We start from the raw sequence: 22016 nt of genomic DNA, 5'->3' as shown, positions 1-22016 counted from the left end.
TATCTAAGGTTGCGATTTTCTACTATTTAGTGAGAAGCGAGGTTGTATAGAAAGTTTTGAGAGATGTTGGGGCACCACTCGAATAGAATTTAAAGGAGCTAGAGTCATAATGAAAATGAAATAAAATTAGTGGAATGAGTGTCACCTTCGGAAAGAGGTGAGAGTAAGAATATTATCTCCAGTTGCAAGGACTTAAAAGGTATCTTAAAAAGGATTGAGAATTGGGTTCAAAGATGCGTAATTTCATTCGTTTTGCTCTGGTTATGGTAATAAGGTCACGTGTTCATCGGTTAAAAAACTAATGGATAAGACTTGACAAAGAAATGTACATACGTCCAGCTCGAGTGTGATGATAAGTTCTTTTGTGGTTTGAGTTTGGTAATGAGTACATTTGGAATTTTAGTGAAGGATATGGTAAGATCGATGGAGAGGCGATTAATGATAAGCCAACATACATGAATTCATAAAAGTCTTCAAGGTATGAGCTAATATTGATAGATAAGGGATTAGATTATACAATTGGATTCACAATTCAAATTTTTTTTTTTGTTTTGTAAGTCTACATTCGTAGTGGTATATTTTGTCAAGATATGATTTTGTAAGATAAGAAATGATCGTTCAATTAGGTATTGAGTATTTGGAAGGACTTATGCATGATTTTGGTCATAAAGTTTGTTACTTTTGATTTTTAAAGGACAAAGGAAAGGTTTCAATTAAAAGTGTTGGTTTAGAGTATAAGGTAAAATGTCATGGGCTGTTGGTAAAAGAATGAGATCGGTAAGCGAGCTAGAGAAATTAACAAGAGTCTGATATATTGAAGGGTCGAGATATTTAGAATTTTACACCTTGGGAAGAATTTGAGAAAACTGAAGGAATAAGACCTCTCGTATAAACACTTGGGGTGTAGTTGAAGGTTGTATTTATTTTTGGGAAAATGCATAAGTACCCCCCCAGCCTATGATCGAAATCTCAGAGACACACCTAACATTTACTAAGGTCCTATTACCCCCCTGAACTTATTTTATATGTAATATTCTACCACTTTTTGGCCTACGTGGCACTATCTTGTGGGCCCAGCGCATGTTGACCAATTTTTCAAGGATAGTGGCACGTAGGCCGAAAAGGGGTAGAATATTATAGATAAATTAAGTTCGAGGGGGTAATAGGACCTTAGTAAAGGTTAGGTGTGTCTCTGAGATTTCAGGTATAGGCTGGGTGGGTACTTATGCATTTTCCCTTTATTTTTTCCTATGAGTTTAGATATGATTGTAAGATGGGAACTTGTTCGGTACAGAATTACTATGAGTTTATCATCGACTTATATAAAGATTGAGTTTTGGTTTGGGTGACAAACAGTAAGGTATGGAAAATTTAGAGTTTTACGTGGGGTTAGATTGCTCAAATTATGAAAGATGACTTAAGAATGATGCAAAAAGGGATATATAATTCTACATGGTTATTAAGAATTTAGAGTTGGATTAATACTACTCTATTGATGGGACTACGTAGAATGTTATGATGTGTTACATAGGCATTTGATGGTGAATAGAGGTTATGAGCTTATAGTGTACAAAATAATTTGAGTGACCAAGAATTTCCCTAAGTATTGTCATGATGTATGTGATGTTTCGTTAGTATTAAGAGTGTTGACTTCAGTGGATGTGGGGTTTGATAAACCAAGTATGTGTGTAATTATAATAGGGACTAAATTGGTGATTGTGGGTAGCTAGAAAATCAAAGAGATAGAGTCGGATGAATGAAAATGTTTGATATGGGCCTTATGGAAGGAGTATCTATTGTTATACGACCTTGGTTATGTACATTCTTATTTGACAAACTATTTCATTCTGGGCATGGTTTAGAGTATGATTCACTTTCTACGTCCGTGTGTGTTTTCACTTCTATGGGTGAGTCCCTAGTAGTGGATTGTGTGTACCAATTCTGTGATTGTCCTCTTGGTAGGGAAGCATCCTTGGTTAGACTTGTTCATTCCAGTTATGGAAGATTTGGTGTTGTTTGGGATAGTTTAAGTATACTAGTGATTTTACATGCACATCTTTGCTTATGAGAATTTATAGGATAGCTACCATGAAAATTTACTGTTTTTCGATAGATTTAAGATTTATCTCATCATCGGTATCATGTTTTGGCTATGTGTGATTGAATGTGGGGATCATGTCGTCTAGTTTTGTCATTTTTATGGTTTGTCTATAATAGCTACTAATCTAGCATTTCGACAGTGTTGTTAGAGGTTCTGTATGCTTGGGTGTATCACTCGATGGTGGTTACTTGATCATTTTCATTTTTGGATCAGATGAGTTTGATTCTCCTAGATGATTACTTGTTGTCTAAAGATCATATTTTTATAGCTTAAGCTCGAGGAAATATTTTTGTTGTGAGGATGTAATCTTGATAAGATTTATGATGGTTTGTGCATTATGAGTGTGTGGTGGTTGGTTCAGGTTCACTCCTGATTGTAGCCAATATTGATTCAGGATTGTATCATGGTTATGTTAGAAAAAGACTAGAGTACTAGAGTTCTAGAGTTTTTTAGTGCGTAAAAGACTCTTTCGATAGATTTTAAATGAGTATTTTGGACTATTCGTAACTATAATTATAAAATTAGTTGGGTAGTTTTTATAATTTATTTAATTGATGGTTAAAGAAAATAACATTAGAATTAGTAGTAAGTGACTTTTATCATTATTTTTAGGGAAAATGCATAAGTACCCCCCAGCCTATACCCGAAATCCCAGAGACACACCTAACCTTTACTAAGGTCCTATTACCCCCCCCCCCCCCCCCGAACTTAATTTATCTATAATATTCTACCCCTTTTTGGCCTACGTGGCACTATCCTTGAAAAAATTGTCAACATGCGTTGGGCCCACAAGATAGTGCCACGTAGGCCAAAAAGGGGTAGAATATTACATATAAAATAAGTTCGGGGGGTAATAGGACCTTAGTAAAGGTTAGGTGTGTCTCTGGGATTTCGGGCATAGTTTAGGGGGGTACTTATGCATTTTCCCTTATTTTTATGATTAGTCAGGTATATTAATTAGGGTAATAAACAATACGTAGAGAAGAAGGAAAAGTAGGTGAGAGAACTGAAAGTGGCGTAGACGAAAGAGAAAGGGCTGACGGCGGCTTCAGGTGAGCAAAATTATTGAACTTTGAATATTGATATTGTTAGTGATATAAATTTATATAATAATAATATTATGGTTAGATTTGTGATGAGAAGGCTGCATGACAACTGTTGAGATAGAAAATATTATTTTGACTTTAGATGACAATGTTTGATCGGTTTGAGGTTTCATTATTTAATTATTATGTTATTGATTTATATCAGATTTGTTTTATTATTACAATAATATTGGGTGTGAAAGGAAATTAGATGAATTGAGTTGGAAATGTTAGAAACAAAGTCACGGTGCCTTGAGGGATATGAATTGAAGGTGGGCTAATTAAGGGATTAATAATGGTTGACTTTTGGGAGACAAATTGGTGTCTTCCATTATTAACTGGCCGAAAGAAATTGACAATTGAATCCATGTGGGTTGCCACTGATTTTATACCAGAGGTTTCAATCTTATCGGATTTTAATTTTATTATCGTATTATAAGTCAAGTGTCACACCCCAAAACCGGATGTGATGGCACGTGCCCAAACCCCGTAGGACACGTCAGCCTAACACCCAAAAATCCGACGATACGAAATTAATAAAACAAGAATAAGATAGAAAGATAAGCGGAAGTCTTTAAATAAAATCAACATAACCCCAGAATTGGTTGTCACATGTACAAACCTCTAATACGGAATCTGAATAAAATATACAAGTCTCATAGTAAAGTTCTAGAATAGAACAGAACAATAAATATAGATAACTTGAGGGCACGTCTGGAATGAACCGCTACCTCTCAAGTAAGTCTAGAAGCTCTAATCTGAAAATGAGTAATAAGCCGGATCTGATAGAGCTGTCAACCTACACAACTGTGTAGAAGCAAGGGTGAGTACCAAAAGCAACAGGTACTCGCAAGTAACGCTAAACTAAGCTAAACTAGCAGCTACAAACAACTCCTTTCAATCCCAACCGAACCACCGAAACTTCATTCTAACAGCGAACAGCTACAAACAACTCCTTTCAATCCCAACCGAACCACCGAAACTTCATTCTAACAGCGAACCAACAACCTATACTACACAATTCATAATCAACAGATATATCAAACAGTGTCTCAACATCAACCTCATATCCTCATGTAAGAGCAAATAGATCATATATCACATGAAGAGGGGCAAATAGGTAAAATCCACACACCACAGACAAAGATGAAGTCAAATGCGATGCAAATGCAATAATGATGTCATGTAGTCAGGATGCATGTCTGTCCTACGATACACATCTGTTGACGTAATCAGTCCGCGCTGAATACTCAAATCAGAACCCATGGGGGCCACACATGGACCATGTATCACCGCCGGAACCAGATCCCATCGGCATCCAAATCGCTAGCCGGAGCTAGTCTCAACTGTGTCTCATATCCATTCATCCTCATATCAGTGTCTCAGAACTCATGCAACAGATAGTTCACACATGGGATGATTAATGAATATGTACATGTTATCAATCACAATCATATCACTATCACATCATAGTATTACACATCATCTGTCTCAATCACAACCATATCATGACCACATCATAGTATTACACATCATCTGTCTCAATCACAACCATATCACGACCACATCATAGTATTACACATCATCTGTCTCAATCACAACCATATCACGACCGCATCATTGTATTACACATCATCTGTCTCAACATCAATGTTTGTATCGATCATAGCCTACTCATGCTCTTCTATCCCCTCAATATCAGTTATCACATGACTTATTCAACAAATTCAAGTCACATATAACACATTTAGCTCGTTTTATTCCCCATCTTTCAATTACAACAATTTCTATCAACAAATAAAACTCATCCTCAATCCCCATTACTCCCCAACACAATTAGGAAAGTAGTCATGTGTAGTCTAAGAGTTTAGCAAAGTTTAGAAGTCACTTGCCTCAAAACACTTCAACTAGTAACTCAAATCTGAGTTTTTTACCCTTCCAAGCACGCTCCAAATCACCACAATCTATTCATAAATGGAATCCCACAATCAATACGAATCTAACAACACCAATATCGTGAAATTTGGAGAAAAAGGGTAAAATGGTCAAAAAATCTCGTTCCGGAAAATATTCTCGAAATCTGGAATTTTTTAGTGAAAAATGTTCCCTAAGAAATTTAGAATCCAATAGTGAAAACCGTTTCGAAAAAGGAGTTGAAATGAGTTCACAAACTCAAATTTTCTATTAAATTCGGATTAGGCAAAAACCCCCAAATTTTACAGTTGAGATCTCAAATTTTGATGTTAAAATCCATAAATAATCGATGGAAATCAAAGATCTAAGTTGGAAATAACTTACCCAATGAATTCCTTGTGAAAACCCACTTGAAATCACCTATTTTCGAGCTCTCAAAGTCTAAAAATGGAGAAATGGTATTTTTCAAGTTGGGGGAAAATGGCTACTCGTTTTTTTTTACTTAAAAGGACTGCTATTGCAGCTGAAACACAACAATAACACCAAAGTTTAAGTCCCCGTTGGACCCTCGGGATTCGTTCGGAATCTCGTGCACACAAACTAAATATGTACCCCCACTAAATTCGACGTTCCGGACTCAATGGAACCGTCGGAATTTGAATTTGAGGACTCCTTGACCCGAAATTCAATAAGATGCCAAGAAACTAGTTTAACGCCAAAAAAATTCGAAACTCAAACGGAGCGTCTAAAAATTCAACCAAGACTCATTCTAGACTTAGAATCGCCTCCCGAAACCAACGGTACTCTCGGAATTTCAATCTGAGCCTCGGAACCTCATATGTTGACCAAAGTCAACTCTTTATCAAAATTTCACAACTTTAGCAACTTAGGACCTCAATTCTTCGTTTCAACTCCAAATTCAACTCCGTAACTTCACACAGACCCATTTCGACATTCTAAAACTGCCGGAATCGACGGAAATCCGATCCGAGTCCCGAAACTCCAAATGACTCGAAAAAGCACTTTTTTAACCAACTTTAACTCATAAAAACTCAACTTCTCAAAAACTCAACTTTTTACCAACTTTTCCTCAAACCAAATTTACAACCATAAAACATGGGACTCGGGGCAACTACCGAAAGGGAAAAATAGTCATTTCCACGAAAAATCACCAAAATGACCTTTCGGGTCATTACATCAAGTCTTGATATATTGAGATAGGTAATTAAATACTAGGTGTATCGTATTAATTGAATATCTTTAAAGTTATTGATAATGGGAAGAATTAAGACATACCCTTAGGCTTGAACTTTAGGAAATTGATTATAGATTGGGTGAGTTTTTGAGTCAAGGATAGACATAGAGTAGTATGAATGTCTATAGATTCGTTAACTTACAAATTATGCATACGTGATAGATTGGGAATGTTTTGAGGCCTTGAGGAAAGGAAAAGTGTTGGAGAAGTAGCTTGCCCGACTTTGGTTCTTCGGTGGAGGTAGGTTACGATTTATTCTGTTTGATAGACTCTTAATAGTGATTGATATACATTGAATGATATTGTGAAGTTATCTATGTACTTGATTGTGTGATTTTGTAGCCTGGTTGTGCGGTTTGTGATTGGTTTGAAATCCTGAGACCGTGTAATTTATAATCTTGAACCCTCTCTATCGAAGTGATGCCTTGAATAAAGAAGGCTTGATGAAATATTGTTAATGAATTGTAAAGTGGTGATAATAAATGATATATTAATGATATTATTGGATCGGAGTATCACGTTCTAACACGGTATTATTAGATCAGAGTGTCACGTTTCGACACAGTATATTTGGATCGGAGTTTCACGTTCCGACACGGTATAATTGGATCGGAGTGTCACATTTTGACACAATATTATTGGATCGGAGTGTCACATTTCGACACGATATAATTGGATCGGAGTGTCACATTCCGATACGGTAACATTAAAGGAAAAAGATATTGAATTAACTTAATATACTCATTATCAAAGAACTCAATTCCCAAATTAGTTTGGTTTGGAGGAATGAGTCTCCATGTGTGATCTTGATATTGTTGACTGATTACATACTTACTTTAGTGTTGTTGACACTGGTTCATGTGTTTGTTGCTTGCCACCTGTCGCACCCCATTTCGAACCGGCCGAAACAGTTCACAACATAATATGGCTGACACTCTGATTTTAGAAAAATTGCTTTTGTTAGTTTTAGAGTCGCCACCTAAATTTTAAGGAAAATATTAGGAAAACCATTTTTTAAATATGTAAATGTAAACTCTATTTTGATATGTGAAACCAGTGAGATTCTGAGTAAGGGTTTTGGTTACTCGAGGGGAAGGTGTTAAGCACCCCTCAGAGCCTATCCGAAGATAGTCCTTAAACTTAATTTAGGAAAATATAATTAGGAAAACGTGTTTATTTATTTGTTTTTAAATCAATGATAAGTAAATTTTATTATATTTAAGAAAATAGTACAATACAAGGTACGACATATATTAGTCTTATAAAATAGCTTTAATAGTAGTATTTTATCATATTGTAGAAATAAATAAATAAATGTACTTAAATGTATGATAAATTTGTATGTAAAAATATATATAGTTGTAAAATTATCCTAAAAATATGTAGATGTTTAATTTGCGAGAACCTGTCGTCTTATCTAAGACATGAAATGAAAATAAGATAGTAGTTGGGTGTGAATACGTAGTAATATGTGATGTGTAATTTGAATGAAAATATACAAATTGGAATTTTCTAAAATAAAATAAAATAAATGATACGAAATGTCAAAATATCATATAAAGGCTTGTGATCTTAAATATATTTATTATGAAGTGTAATATATACATATAAGTTGTTCAAAACATATGAATGTTTATCATTCTTTTTACATGTAGGGATAAGTTGACGATAAATTATATTTGGTAAAATAATGTGTAAAGTGTAGGAATAAATTTATAAAATAAATAAGTAACATTCGGAATAGTAGATAAAATATAATTGATTATGTAGAGAAAATATAAAATATACCTTTATGTGTATGACATATATATGTGTACCTTGTATTTGAACCTGTTTGCATATCTAAAATTTGAAATAGCATGTTAAAAAGATTAAAATGTTATTAGCAATGTTTGATAAAAAAAGTAAGTATAGTCAATACATTTTATAAAGGGGTGATGTAAAGAGTAAAAATAGGCCTAACTATTGAAACTTATTCTATAGTTACATTTGTCTCGTTAAATATATAAGCCTACTTCCCTACTTATTTTCTTTAAAAAATGTATATCTAAAGATTAATATATTTGCCTTAAGTTAATTTCTAAATGTAATTTTTCTTAGCCTTTAAACTAGTTGCAAAATATTTGAAGGTCCTAAGCGATGAGTAGGCCTAAACGAATATTATTTTTAACCTTTATGTATCTCTAAATTCATTTGGAAGTCCCAACTCATGAATTTTTATTTTTTCCTACTTAGATACCTAAATGAAAATTATTTCACCCTTCTAAAATTTCAAAGAGGGTTTTAGACAATAAGTTTTCCTATTCCTTAAGTGACTAAGTCGATATACACTTCTTTTCCCCAATTTTGAAACACTAGTATTATTTTAACCTTTGAAACTTTGTTTTGAAAATTCTTAAACTATAGGCCTCTTTTCAACTTAAAAGGCCCCAAGGAATGTTTTAAATAAAAATGCTAACCCATTTTTTAAGAAAATATCTTTTGCATCGTTTACTCTAAAGGGGTCTCAACTAAATTCATAAACAAATAATGTTAGTTCATGTGAAATAAGCTTCGAAATAAAAGACAAATATTATATTAAAACTTGTAAGCAAAGATTAGCCAATATATCCAAACAATATAATTAAGACTCAAAAAGAGGAAGACTAAGAAATATTGGACTCCTAATTTGCGAGGCTCCAAGCACTGCGATGATCCTAATTTGCTGTTGGCCTAATATCTTAGGCCAATAACGAGTTTCAAAGTAGAAACTCCGGCTCTCCGGTTGTACATGAAACGTAAGAAAGAAAATGGTAAGGATACAAAAACTATGTAATAAAGTATATGTCGAAATGAATATCAAATATTCTCTCTAGTTATCTTGATCCAAAAATTTTAAACTTTAAGAGTAAGAAAATAATTGCAAACAAACACTTGAGGGGTGGGGGATGAATGGCAGAACACACTCTTAAATCAATCCTATTAAAACAGAATACATATGAACATGCCTTACTCAACTCTAAGAAAATAAATAGCTTAATCGGTCCCAATAGAATAAATGTCATGCTTTGCCTACGCAATTTCGAGATTCAACACATAAATTCAACCTAGAGAGGAAAAGAAAAAGATACTTCATAGAACTCTCCAACTAGATAATTCCATGATTGGTTTCTCAAAGGATTCAAATAAAATATAACAAGAATTTACTAAACTTTGTGATAATGTGAAGGATATTAAAATCCCAGCAGACTAGTAACCATAAAAAAATAATGACCAAAATCAATCTAAAATATAAAATTATGTACATATTGATGAAAAAGATACATTGGCTGCAACCTCTAAAGAGAAACATCAAAATAACAAAATGTCCTAATTTTCTCACATAAGGAAAAATATTTTGTATATGATCAGAACATCAAAGAGAACACGTATTACGAGTTGCAAGACATATGATTATTTTACTTTAACAATGTATGAGTAGTTCTTTTGATATCTAAACAAGTATGATTGTTACTTAACATTTAATATGATCATATCACATGAATATCATATGTGATTTTGTTTGGAGTCTATCTTCAGGAAAATAGGCAAGAAGAGCGCGAGGAACTAGAAAATACCAATGAAAAACATTCGTATATCTATTTAAAAGGAGAAAATGAGCACTTTATTTTTAGTATCACTGCATTAAGAGATGACACGAAAATATTTGATTAAACTTTATACATAGACAGATTTGAAAAATACTAACTTTAAGCTGAAAGTCAAAGATTTTGACATTTTTTATTATATAAGCTGGAGCATCCTTTTCCATATGAAAGTAAATTATAATTTTACTTTTAGTTTGATATGGCATGGCAGTGAACTTGGCTTGGACTTTCAAAATTGTATACTACATATCAAATATACCTCAGGATGCAAAACAACTATAGGTTCAAACAAAGACGAGATGAAATCATATTATTCCTCATTTTCAATTCTTGGAGAAACAAAGAGGTGAATATTAATACATACGTAAATAAAATAGAACAGATTACACCCAACATAACATCCCTTCACATGACTATATTAGATGGCAATAAAGGAAGACAAAAATAAATGAGAGAAAGGATTTCACCTTTTGTTGAGCAGCAAACTAAGACTTTGTTGTCAAGGATTCCGACCTCAATCTTACTTGAACTCGAACCCCAAAAATTGAAAAAAATAAAAAGAAGAGAAGAGAAATTTTGGATCGAACTGTAACCCCTTTGAAATATATTGTTTCTATATGTTCTTATATCTATTGTTGGATTCTTGATTGTTGTTCTTACCCGTTTTTCTCTATGGTTGTTGGTTATTTTCGGATGGGAAAACACCATCCTTTTATAGGTGAAAATCAAACTCAAAACTCCGAATTTGAAATCAAAATACTCACTGGAAAGTAGAGAGCTGCTGCTACAGATCAAATCAATATCACCTTTTCAAATTTTTGAAGCTGTTAGGGTAAGGTATAGGCGGCATAGGGTGTCTCCTTTTGTTGGAAAAGGGATGACGGAGGAGACATAAAGCAAGATACCGCCGGATATTGTTGTTTTCCGGCGGTTCATGGCTGAACTTGATGGGACAAAGGAGTGACGGGGCATGGGGATGGAGAACGCCTGGGGAAGGGGGAGAAGCTGTGAGGCGATGGGGGTTGAGATGATGCTGGAAACCGCCGGATGTTCTTGTTTTCCGGCGGTCCATAGCCATTTTCTTTGGCAGGATCTGGGAAAGGGGTGAAACTTCTGGGGAAGAAGGAACCTGGGGAGTTGAAAGATTAGGGGCCGGTAGGGGTTGTACAATTTTGGGAAAAGATGAAAAGCTTTGGTATTTAATTTGGTCCGTCCGATCATTTGATCGTACGGTTGGTAAAAATAAAGAGTTTAAAAATAAATAATTATATATATATATAAAATAGTAAAAGGATGAATTAATTAAGGCCATTAGATTAGATTGTAAGGCTGAGATCGAATCTAAAGAAGCACAATTCATGTGCTCGCCTATGTGGCATACACGGATTGGCCGGTTTAATAAGACTTGGATTGCCAAATTTGCTCAAATTGAATTCATTTAAATTATAACTACTTTCTTTATTAAATAGCCATAAGTGATAATTATTTTGCAAGATTAGCTTATTTGATAAAATTAGTCACTCTTAAAATTAAATTAATATAAATTAGTAAATCATTCATTAACTAAGCTTTCTAATTTTAATAAATGTATGAAAAATATCTATTGCGACAAAAGGAATTATATTTGAATAAAAAATAGATTCAATTCTTAAGAAGAACAACATTTATTTTTTTAAAAAATGAGAAAGTAAGGAGTAATATAATATCTTTAATTTTTATAAGAAATAACATAAATTTATCGTCAAATAATTTTTTTTTTGTATTCCTATGAAAAATTTCATAACATATATATTTTATTATTATTATAATTATTACTATAGTTAAATGTGGAGAGCCAAAATTGGGTGTCAACACCACCTGCTAAGTGTCATAGTTGATTTTATACTATTATTCATTACATATTAGTTTCTATTTTGGGTTGACCGATGATATCTACTCAATACATGTTGCCCTGTACTGAACCCTACTTGTGTTTTTCTTTGTTTTCTTTTTGTGGAGTGCAGCGAGTGTATCAGTGATTTCGACTCGCCCTCAGCTCTAGCCAGTCTCCAGCACATCAGGTTCCAGGGTGAGCTATTCATTCCAGCTCGTGTTGGATTCTCTTGGTCATGGCATGATGTCCTTAGTTTTCAGACATAAACTATTTTATTCATTTATTTTGGTGTCTTTAATACTCTTGGACTTAGTATTTGAAGATTAGATGTCCTTGATGTGATGACTTTCAGATTTTGGGGATAATAAGTGTTAAACTTTAGAGGTTTATTTGATTGGTTACTTTAATAAGTTTTGAGCTTCCGCATTATTGTTGTTATTCATAGTTGAATTATTGATATATGTTGGGGTTTGGATTCCTTGGTTCGCCCACTTAGGAGGTTAAGTGTCGGTGCCACTCACGACTCATTTTGGATCGTGACAGTGGTGAATTTGATTATGGGAGGTGGAGAAGTGAATTTGATGATAATAGCAACTAGGGGTGTACATAGGTCGGTTTGGTTTGGTTTTTCATTAAAAAAAACCTAAACCAATTATGTCGGTTTATTAAATCTAAAAACCAATCAAACCATGCAAAGTCGGTTTTTTCGGTTTCAGTTTTAGTTGGTTCTTTCGGGTTTTTCGTTTTTTAACAACTATACAGTGTTTGAAAAAGAGATCAAATATATTTGCACTTACCTGTGTGATAAGCTAAACTTAAGAAATGTTAAATGAGTAGAAATTTTCGTAAAAATGGTAAAATTCACATGAGTACAATTTTTTTTTTTTTTGAAATATCAACACTCATTATATTAAATTAATAAGATTAAAGGATACAATCAAACTGAATACAAAATAAAATATTTACAAAGTAAATTGTTAACTTCGAATTTGAAAAACTATAACAATATAATTGTAACTTCGGATCTTAATACAAAATAAAATATTGTATAAATTTTAAGAATAACATAGTTTTAATATGAAAGTACAATCTATCCCTATTTAGTTTGTAATTACATTAATCACTGAAAGAGTAAAACAAACCGGATACATAAATATGTAGCTCGAATACATTAAAAACTAGCTCGGATACATTATAAAATAAAACGGATACATAATATGTAGCTCGGATACATTAAAAACTAGCTCGGATACATTATAAAATAATTTAGAATTAGGAGAGAAATAAGGGATTTTAGAGGTTTTTAGAAATACAAGGGAATATTAGAAATAAGGGAAACATAAGACGTGTATTTCAGTAATTTTTCCTAAAATGTTTACAAATTTTACAAGCCCAAATTTGAAATAAAATATATAAACATTGAAAACTATACACTAACTAAAAATATATTAACAAAGTAGATTATAAATAATATATTTTAGCTATAAATAAAATAAAACTATATATATAATATTTACAAAATTTTACAAGCCCAAATTTGAAATAAAATATATAAACATTGAAAGCTATAAACTAACTAAAAATATATTAACGAAGTAGATTATAAATAATATTTTTTATCTATAAATAAAACAAAATTATATATATATATATATATATATATATATATATATATATATATATATTATGTCGGTTTGATTTGGGTTCGGTTTGACTTTTTTTCTTTTAATACCAAACCAAATCAAGAGTGGTCGGTTTTTTTTTTCAACCGCCAAGCCAACCAAACCAAACCACAAATCATTTTTTTTTCCGGTTTGATTTGGTTCATCGGTTCAGTTTGACTTTACGGTTCGACTTGTACACCCATAATAGCAACTATGGTAGTGATTTAATAGTGGGTTTGATGGTGTATAGGGAAAAAGAAGAAATTGGGTGACATGATTTTATTTTTTTAAATCTGACTAAATTTTATTGATGTGGTGATGACGTGGCGCGAGTGTGAATTACTTTCTGATCATGTGACTGGTCGTATGTGCGTCAAGGTTGAAATACATTCACTTTTAAGTAATTCAGGTGTGTAATAGATCGTCACAATCGTATAAACGTGTAACTGACTTTTCGTGACAAGTTTAGAGGAAAAATTTATGCCTTTTCCCTAATTATTTATTCAAAATCTAAGTTTTTAATACATATCATGCTCACCTCTATGCACGTAAAGCATCTTCTTAGTAATAATCGTAATTATTGACATTGTGAATTTATCATTTTACCCCTATTAATTATCAATTATTGCTCTAGAAAACATGTCCCATCTTTTCTTTTCGAATCCATAAAGAAGAAAAGAAAAATAATATTTTTTTATTTGGTCATCCTGACTTATTTTTATATATATTTAATCGATTATTCTTTATTCAATATTTAAAAAATAAATTTTGTCGTCTATATTAATTATTCTCTTTATTTTTATTTATATATCATCCTTATTAAAAATAAATGTAGTAATCATCATAATTAGTATCCATTATTGCTCTCGAAAACAAGTCCTATTGGTGAATTAACTTTTGTTTCAAATCCATAAAGAAGAAAAGCAAAAATAATTTTTTTATTCTGTCATCCTGACGTATTTCTATATATATTTAATCGAATATTCTCCGTGTATTTTAATTTATTCAATATTTAAATAATAAATTTTATAGTCTATATTAATTATTTTCTTAATTTTTATTTATATATCATTCTTATTAAAAATAGATGTTTCTTAAATAGAAGAGTCCTTTTTATTCCCAAATAATAGATTTAGAGAATTAATAAGATATTTAGTATATTTCTATTATTAATAATTACTTTTATATTACATACATTTAATAGATATTTAAATATTTTTATTCTTTCATTTTAAATAGTATAATTTATGTTTTGGTTTTATTATCAAAATTACTCATTCAAATAAAAAATTATAATATTTTATTATTATTCCAACATAACATTATATATGCCTAAAAACGATTTTTTTACTTTATAAATAAGATTTACTCGTTCTATTGGTAAATTCATAATTTTGATTAAAAAAGAACAAAATATCATAATATATAAAAAAATTATAATAGATATAGGTTGCTAATTTAGAGAGTAAGGTATCTAAATTTATTAATGCAGACTAAAGAAGAAGAAATGACAACTTTTTAAAGTACATTTGAAGGGTATGAAATGACAACTTTTCAAATTCCTTACTTTGTAATCTCTCTGTCCCTAATTACTTGTCCACTTTTGAATTGACACATCTATTATGAAAATAATTATTGACATAGTGAATTTGTCATTTTACCCCTATTAATTATGAAGTGAATGAATTAAAAGTTTAAACTTTTAAAAAAGTTCTACCTTGTTTAAAGTAATTAATTAGGAATATAGTGGGTAAAAAAAGTTTGTCATTTCTTGATTTGTCAAAATGGACAAGTAATTAGGAACAGAGAGAATATTTCTTAAATTCATTTTTTTAAATAATAAATGACACCTTTTTAAAGTAAATTTACAAAGTTTAAGAAATGACAACTTTTTAAAGTAAGGTATCTGAATTCGTTTATATATATATACTAGATATGGGACCCCGTGCCAGCACGGGGCCCAATATATATTACTGTTACTGTTTCTGTCTTAATTTATGTGGTACATATGAACTTTGAAGTTAATCAATTTTTTAGTATGTTTTTATATATTTTAAGTTGCTAATTATTTTTATTTAGAGTATGTTTTACGTAAATATATTATAAATCACAATAAATAACAAGTTAATTTTTAAAAAAAACTTATAAAAAATTCATTGACTTTTGAAATTTCATTTGTATCACATAAATCAGGACAAAACGAGTAATATATATGAAAATGACATAAAACATACTATAACTCACAATCATTAACAACTTAAAATATCTATATATCTATATTTCTCCCAATTTATGTAGTATAGATGAAATTTTGAAAGTTAACAAAAACTTTTTATATGTTTTCAAATATTTTAAGCTATTAATTATTATAATTTATAATACTTTTTACATAAAAAATTTATTTATATAAAGTATAAAAGAAAATTTTTTTAAAAAGGAAACATAAATGTTAGCAGGAGTCCAATCTATGTTAATTTCTATGTTTTAATTATTGTAATACCGATTGAATTTGGAGAGCCAACTAAATTTTTTTAAAGGATTTTTTTTATAAATTTTAAGTTGTTAATTATTATAATTTATAATATTTTTATTAATTTTAAACCAATATATGTTTTTCTCTGTCTCAATTACATGAGACATATGGAATTTGGAGAGTCAACTAAAATTTTAAAATATGTTAAGTTGTTAATTATTATACCTTATACTACTATTACGTGATTTTCAAATAAAATATGTAATTTTTTTATTTCATTTATATGTCATTGATATAATTACATATATTGAGTAATGAAGAATTAATGTCTAAATTATGTGACACCTATGAATTTTGGAGTGTAAATCAAATTAGTTATATGATTTTAAAAAAATAAAGCGGTTAATTATTACAATTTATAATACTTTTTATATATATTTTTAAATGATATATATATATATATATATATATATATATATATATCTTTATGATATTGATATTAGTATTATATTAAATTAAATTTTATTATTTTTAAATTTATGATCTCAATTGTCAGCCTATGCCACATTATAAAATGTTCCAAAGTAGATATCAGATTTACAAAAATGTTGATGCCAACTAAAGTAATAAAATAACATCTAAGGGCATGAACCTATATATGTATATATAAAGCTGAATATAGACAATCTAATGTGGCATCTCTCTATGACCAGTATTTCTATTCATCTTTTTTCTCCTTTTTTTGACATTTTATCTTTGTTTTGTATTTCTTATTTGTATTTTAAAAAAAAAGTATTTATATCATACCCGATTAATTATGCCCTTTTATAACATCCAATACACTAATATAGATTTAAGTAAATGAAAATGGAAGATGAAAAGATAAAAACTATTCATTTTTCATAACTGTTTATAATTATTTAGCCTATAAAATAAAAAAAATAGTTGACCATTTGTAACAAATAAGAACAAATTTCTTCACTTTGGCTCTTCTTCTTCTGACGATGATGATGATCAATATATGGTATCAACTTCTGTGGCTAAGATGTCCATCAAATTTCTAGGTCATGTGACTTTTTTAACAAAAGAGAAAGAGAGAATATCTCATGATTCTTGTGAAGACATTGATGTAAAGAAAGAGATTATGTAACAAAAAGTTCTTTTCAAAATAAAAGACTTTTTGAAAAAATGTTTATTCCTCCTACAAGGAGAGAAAATTCATTGTGGTTGACAAATTTATAAGAAGGTTGATTAGTGTTTCAAAGGGTAAGAAAAATTATTTGGAGAAAAAATCATTTTATTTATGGAATTCGTATCAAATTAGGAGGAGAACAAGCAAACATTTATTTTGTGATTTGAAAAGAGAGAAAATTAGATATTATTTCTTTCAACCTCATTATTCTTCTAATTTCTTTCTTCTTTTATTTTGTCTTAATTTTTTGTATCTTTAAAGTGTTTTTTTTCTTATTTATCTTTAATTAAAGTTTATATATATTTTCTTAAAAAAGAATTTAAAAAGATGATCATATTTAGTTCCTTTCCTCATCAATGCTATTAATCCCATAATTAGTGTTATTTATATTATTTTCTTAATTACTTTTTTTCTTTCATTTAATTATTCATTTGAAGAAATTAGTTATTATAACTTTATAAGAATTACACATGTATTTTTACATAATTGATTTGTTATTTTAAAATTTTTTGGATCATTCTTCATCTTAAAGTTTCTATCTATATGTAATAATAAAGCTAAAATAGAAAATGTGGGATGACACCTTCTTAGCAATAGATGCTTATTTATTCTTATCAATGTTTCTGACATTTTTTGTTATTTTTTCCTTAAAATAATTGTTGCCTCGATTTTTAGTTTTCAATTTTTTTTTAGCATTTTCTAATTTTAAAAGACTGAAAAATTTATATTGAAAATTTACAAAAAATAAAAAATGATTTATTTAACTCCTATCATCATCAATATTATTATTAATTTGTTTTACTTCTTTTCTTAATCTTCATTTCATCATTAATGTAATTTATATCATTTTCTTAGATATATATATATATATATTTGTGACATTTCTTAGAAGTTAGGATTATTATTTATTTAATTTTTTAAAATTTTGAACTCTTCTGTCATACTAAATACAACATGTTTTATTATAATTACATTTAATATATTAATGAATATGTTGTACGAATGAAAAGAAAATTATCATTTCACAAAAACAAAGGTTAAAATATAATTTATTATGATTAAGGAAAGCTAAAATTATTATTCCAATATCCATAACCATATATAATACATTAAAAATTAATTGAAAAGCTGTAAATGGAAAAGGAATCACCATTTAAGGAATCATTATTTTTAAATTTTTGAATCATTTCTTCTTCTAAAAGTTTCTATCCATATTTAACAATAAAGTTAAAATAGAAAATGTAGTGACACCATTTTTAGTAATAGATACTTATTTATTTTTATCAATTTTTTCTGACAATTTTAAGTTATATTTTTCTTTATAATAATTATTGCCTCGATTTTTTTTTAATTTTTAATTTTAAAAGATTGGAAATTTTATGTTAAAAATTTTAATAATAGAAAAATGATTTATTTAACTTTTATCACCATCAATACTACTAATTTATTTGACGTTTTTTCTTAATCTTCATCTGATCACTAATGTTATTTATATAATTTTCTTAAATCACTTATTTTTTCTTTTTTAACTCTTTTATATATATAAAGTTGGATATGTAAATGATGATGTGACATTTCTTAGAAGCCAAGATTACTATTTATCTAATTTCTCCAATTTTTGAGTTCTTTTGTCATACTAAATACAATATGTTTTATTATAATTACATTCAATATAGTAAACAATATGTTCTAGGAATTAAAACAAAATTATCATTTCAAAAAATAAATGTTAAATTATAATTTTATTATGATTAAGGAAAGATAAATATATTATTTCAATATCTCATAACCACATTCAATACATTAGAAATTAATTGGATATAACTGTAAATGAAAAATGAATCACCATTTAAGGAAAATAAATATTTGCAATACCATAATACTTAAGGAGAGAGTAAGTTATTATTTTAATATCCTAATTCGGAACTTTTAATCTACTACTCAATTAAAAATAAAATGCATTTAATAACATTAAAAAGTTATTAGTTTAATATTTTTTCTCATTGTACTAATTCAATTCAATCAAACTTAATTTTAAAGATAAAATAACAACTTCATTTTAATTGTTATCAATATATTTTTAAAAATTATCGTGAAAAAGCTTTTCTTGCACCTAATTTTAATTTTCATATACTATTATTATTTTTTCTGTCATTTTTCAATGATTTTTTATTTCGATTTAAAATTTAATGTTTATTCTTAAAACTCTGATGGTACAATTAAGGTGGAGTAGAATATAATAAATGATGATTCTTCTACTTAATAAGAAGATATAACGAAATTGAAAGGGTGAAGTTTTTTTTTTTTTTAAATGGATAGGAAATTTTATTAAGGTATCATTACGTCATCATTCAATATATTTTTAATATAAATTTCATTTGATGATGCATTTGTTTAGTACTCCCTCTGTCCCTAATTACTTGTTCACTTTTCCTTTTATAGTTGTCTCTAATTACTTGTCCATTTTGACAAATCAAGAAAGAACATTTTTTTAACCTATTATATCCTCAATTAAATGACTAATTACTTTGAAAATTGCAGAACTTTTCATCAACTTCATGATTAATAGGGGTAAAATGATAAACTCACTATGTCATTAATTGATTTCTTAATAAATGTGTCAATTTAAAAGTGGACAAGTAATTAGGGACAGAGGGAGCATTACAGTGTTATTTGACATTATGAGATATTTCTTAGACATTTAAGGAGAATGGTACACCGGAATATATATTATATATTAAAGGATCAACTTCATGCAATGGAAGAATTTGTTATTAGCAAATATATTTTAACTTATTTGATAAAAAATATATTCTTCCTCATTTAATAGATGTAAAATTTGTGAAGCTTTATTTTTTCCACAATCTTCATATTATTAAAACAAATAATAATATTACGATTAAACAACAGAGTAAATATAAAATTAATCAAAAATATTTAATTTTAATGATCGTGCGAAGTGCGGCCAAGTTCTCTAATTTAAAACAAAAAAGTAAAATTTAAATGGGTCTACTATAGAATTCCTACAAATCCAACTTCAAAAATTATGTTAAAAATGGAAACTAAAAAGTGAAATAAATTTAATTGAGAGTTATCGTTCATCTGTCCCATTTTATGTGACACTTTTTATTTCTCAAGAATCAAATAGTTTAAGTTTGACCATAAATTTGCGTATGATATCTTCAATTTTTTAAAAATGAAATTTATATATTTGTAAACTACGTAAAAATCAAAACATTATAATTCATAATAATTAATAATTCAAAATATTTTAAAGATGTATGAAAAATTTAAGATGAAAGATAAACTAAAGAGAGTAAAAGGGGAGAATGGAAAGTAGAAAAAAAGAATAGTTCATCTTTTTGGTGGGCATCAATGTACAATTTCTATAGCTTTTAGTCCAACTCTTTAGTGCAATGTTGGTCCTCCCAAACTCCCATTTCTAAATAGGAATAATATATATATATATATATATATATATATATATATATATATATATATAAATATATATATATTGTATTAAACTTTGTATCAAATTATCAAGACTTAATTATAATGAATTTATTCACATATATCTTCATCTTTTTTATTCATTTATATAATATTTTGGATTTTCTTTTTAAATTTTTTTTATTGCACTTCCCAATTCCTTAAAGATATTTTATCTTTTAGAATAATTATATCTTACTTATGATTTTTACCATTCAAATCTTATAAAACCATATTCTAATTAGGATTTAAACAATAACAAATCAATTGGTCAACTCGCAATCACGAGACAGCTAGGTATAAAAATAAAATAAAATAGGGCAATGACCTAGATTTTAAGTTATACTACTATTAACTACTATATAATATGGGTCAATCCCAATAAAAACTGAAAAACATGATCCATTTTATTGGCTCTAAATAGATATTCTTTTTATTTTCATTTTTAGAAAGTCAAATATACACCCTCCGTTCACGTTTACTTGTCATTTATTCCTAAAATAGATTTTCATTTTACTTGTGATCACTTTTGATTTAGTAAGAAAATACAATTATTTTTTTCATGTTTTACCTTCACAATTAAATATTTATTCTCCTAATATTTTCCAAAACTTAACACTAAACATCATCTTATAGGAATATTTTGATAAAATACCTATATCAATAATTATTTTCTTAAAGGATGTATCAAGTCAAACAGTGACAAGTAAAAATGAACGAAGAAAGTATTTTTATTAACTAATACTTAATATAAATATTTTGGAAAAAGTGTATCATTTAGTAATTTTTTTATTAAATAAAACTTTCTTTACTTAAATAAATTTCAAATTAAAAAATATCATTTATGTCTTTTTAGTTATGTAAAATATTATTTATTTCAAAACAAAATAAAAATATAAAGTAACACTTATTTTAAAATAAAGAAAAAGTATATAAAAGTATAATTGCTTAGAAATTGGGATAGATATAGACGAAGAGCCGTTTCTGTATCGACGGCTATATATTATACATTATAAATATAGAGAGAAAAACACATGCATAAAATAAGGAAATCATATATAAAATATATAACACAACTTTGTATCTTTTGGTTTTCTTTATTTTTTATAAGATTGTTTTTACTAATATATTTTCTTTTCAAACTGATTTTGATATGCCTTATTTGAGTCAAACGTGTATTATTTATTTTTAAAAAATAAGTAAGGGGATATGGAGAAGGACATTACTGAGTGGAAAATTGAACACTTACAAAAAGTTTAGATAATCAACTAACTTAGCTGTTAAAATTTTCAATTGTTAATATTTATATTCTAAAAATATATAAAAGATTTATGGTGTAGACAT

General features: G+C 28.6%; 2 protein-coding genes across 3 annotated transcripts in view; one reads left to right on the top strand and one right to left on the bottom strand.

The window, feature by feature from the left end:
• LOC125813446 (kirola-like) overlaps window positions 1-22016 on the top strand; it is a 436501-nt gene that overhangs the window by 367079 nt on the left and 47406 nt on the right. The window lies entirely within an intron of this gene.
• The window catches only part of LOC125813444 (protein C2-DOMAIN ABA-RELATED 7-like), a 79596-nt gene that overhangs the window by 44419 nt on the left and 13161 nt on the right, over window positions 1-22016 (bottom strand). The window lies entirely within an intron of this gene.

This window comes from Solanum verrucosum, unplaced genomic scaffold (assembly GCF_900185275.1).
Source record: "Solanum verrucosum unplaced genomic scaffold, falcon-dt-bn FXZP01000203.1, whole genome shotgun sequence".
NCBI lineage: Eukaryota > Viridiplantae > Streptophyta > Magnoliopsida > Solanales > Solanaceae > Solanum > Solanum verrucosum.
Note: the sequence above shows the minus strand (reverse complement) of the source record. Positions and strands in the feature narration are given on the sequence as shown.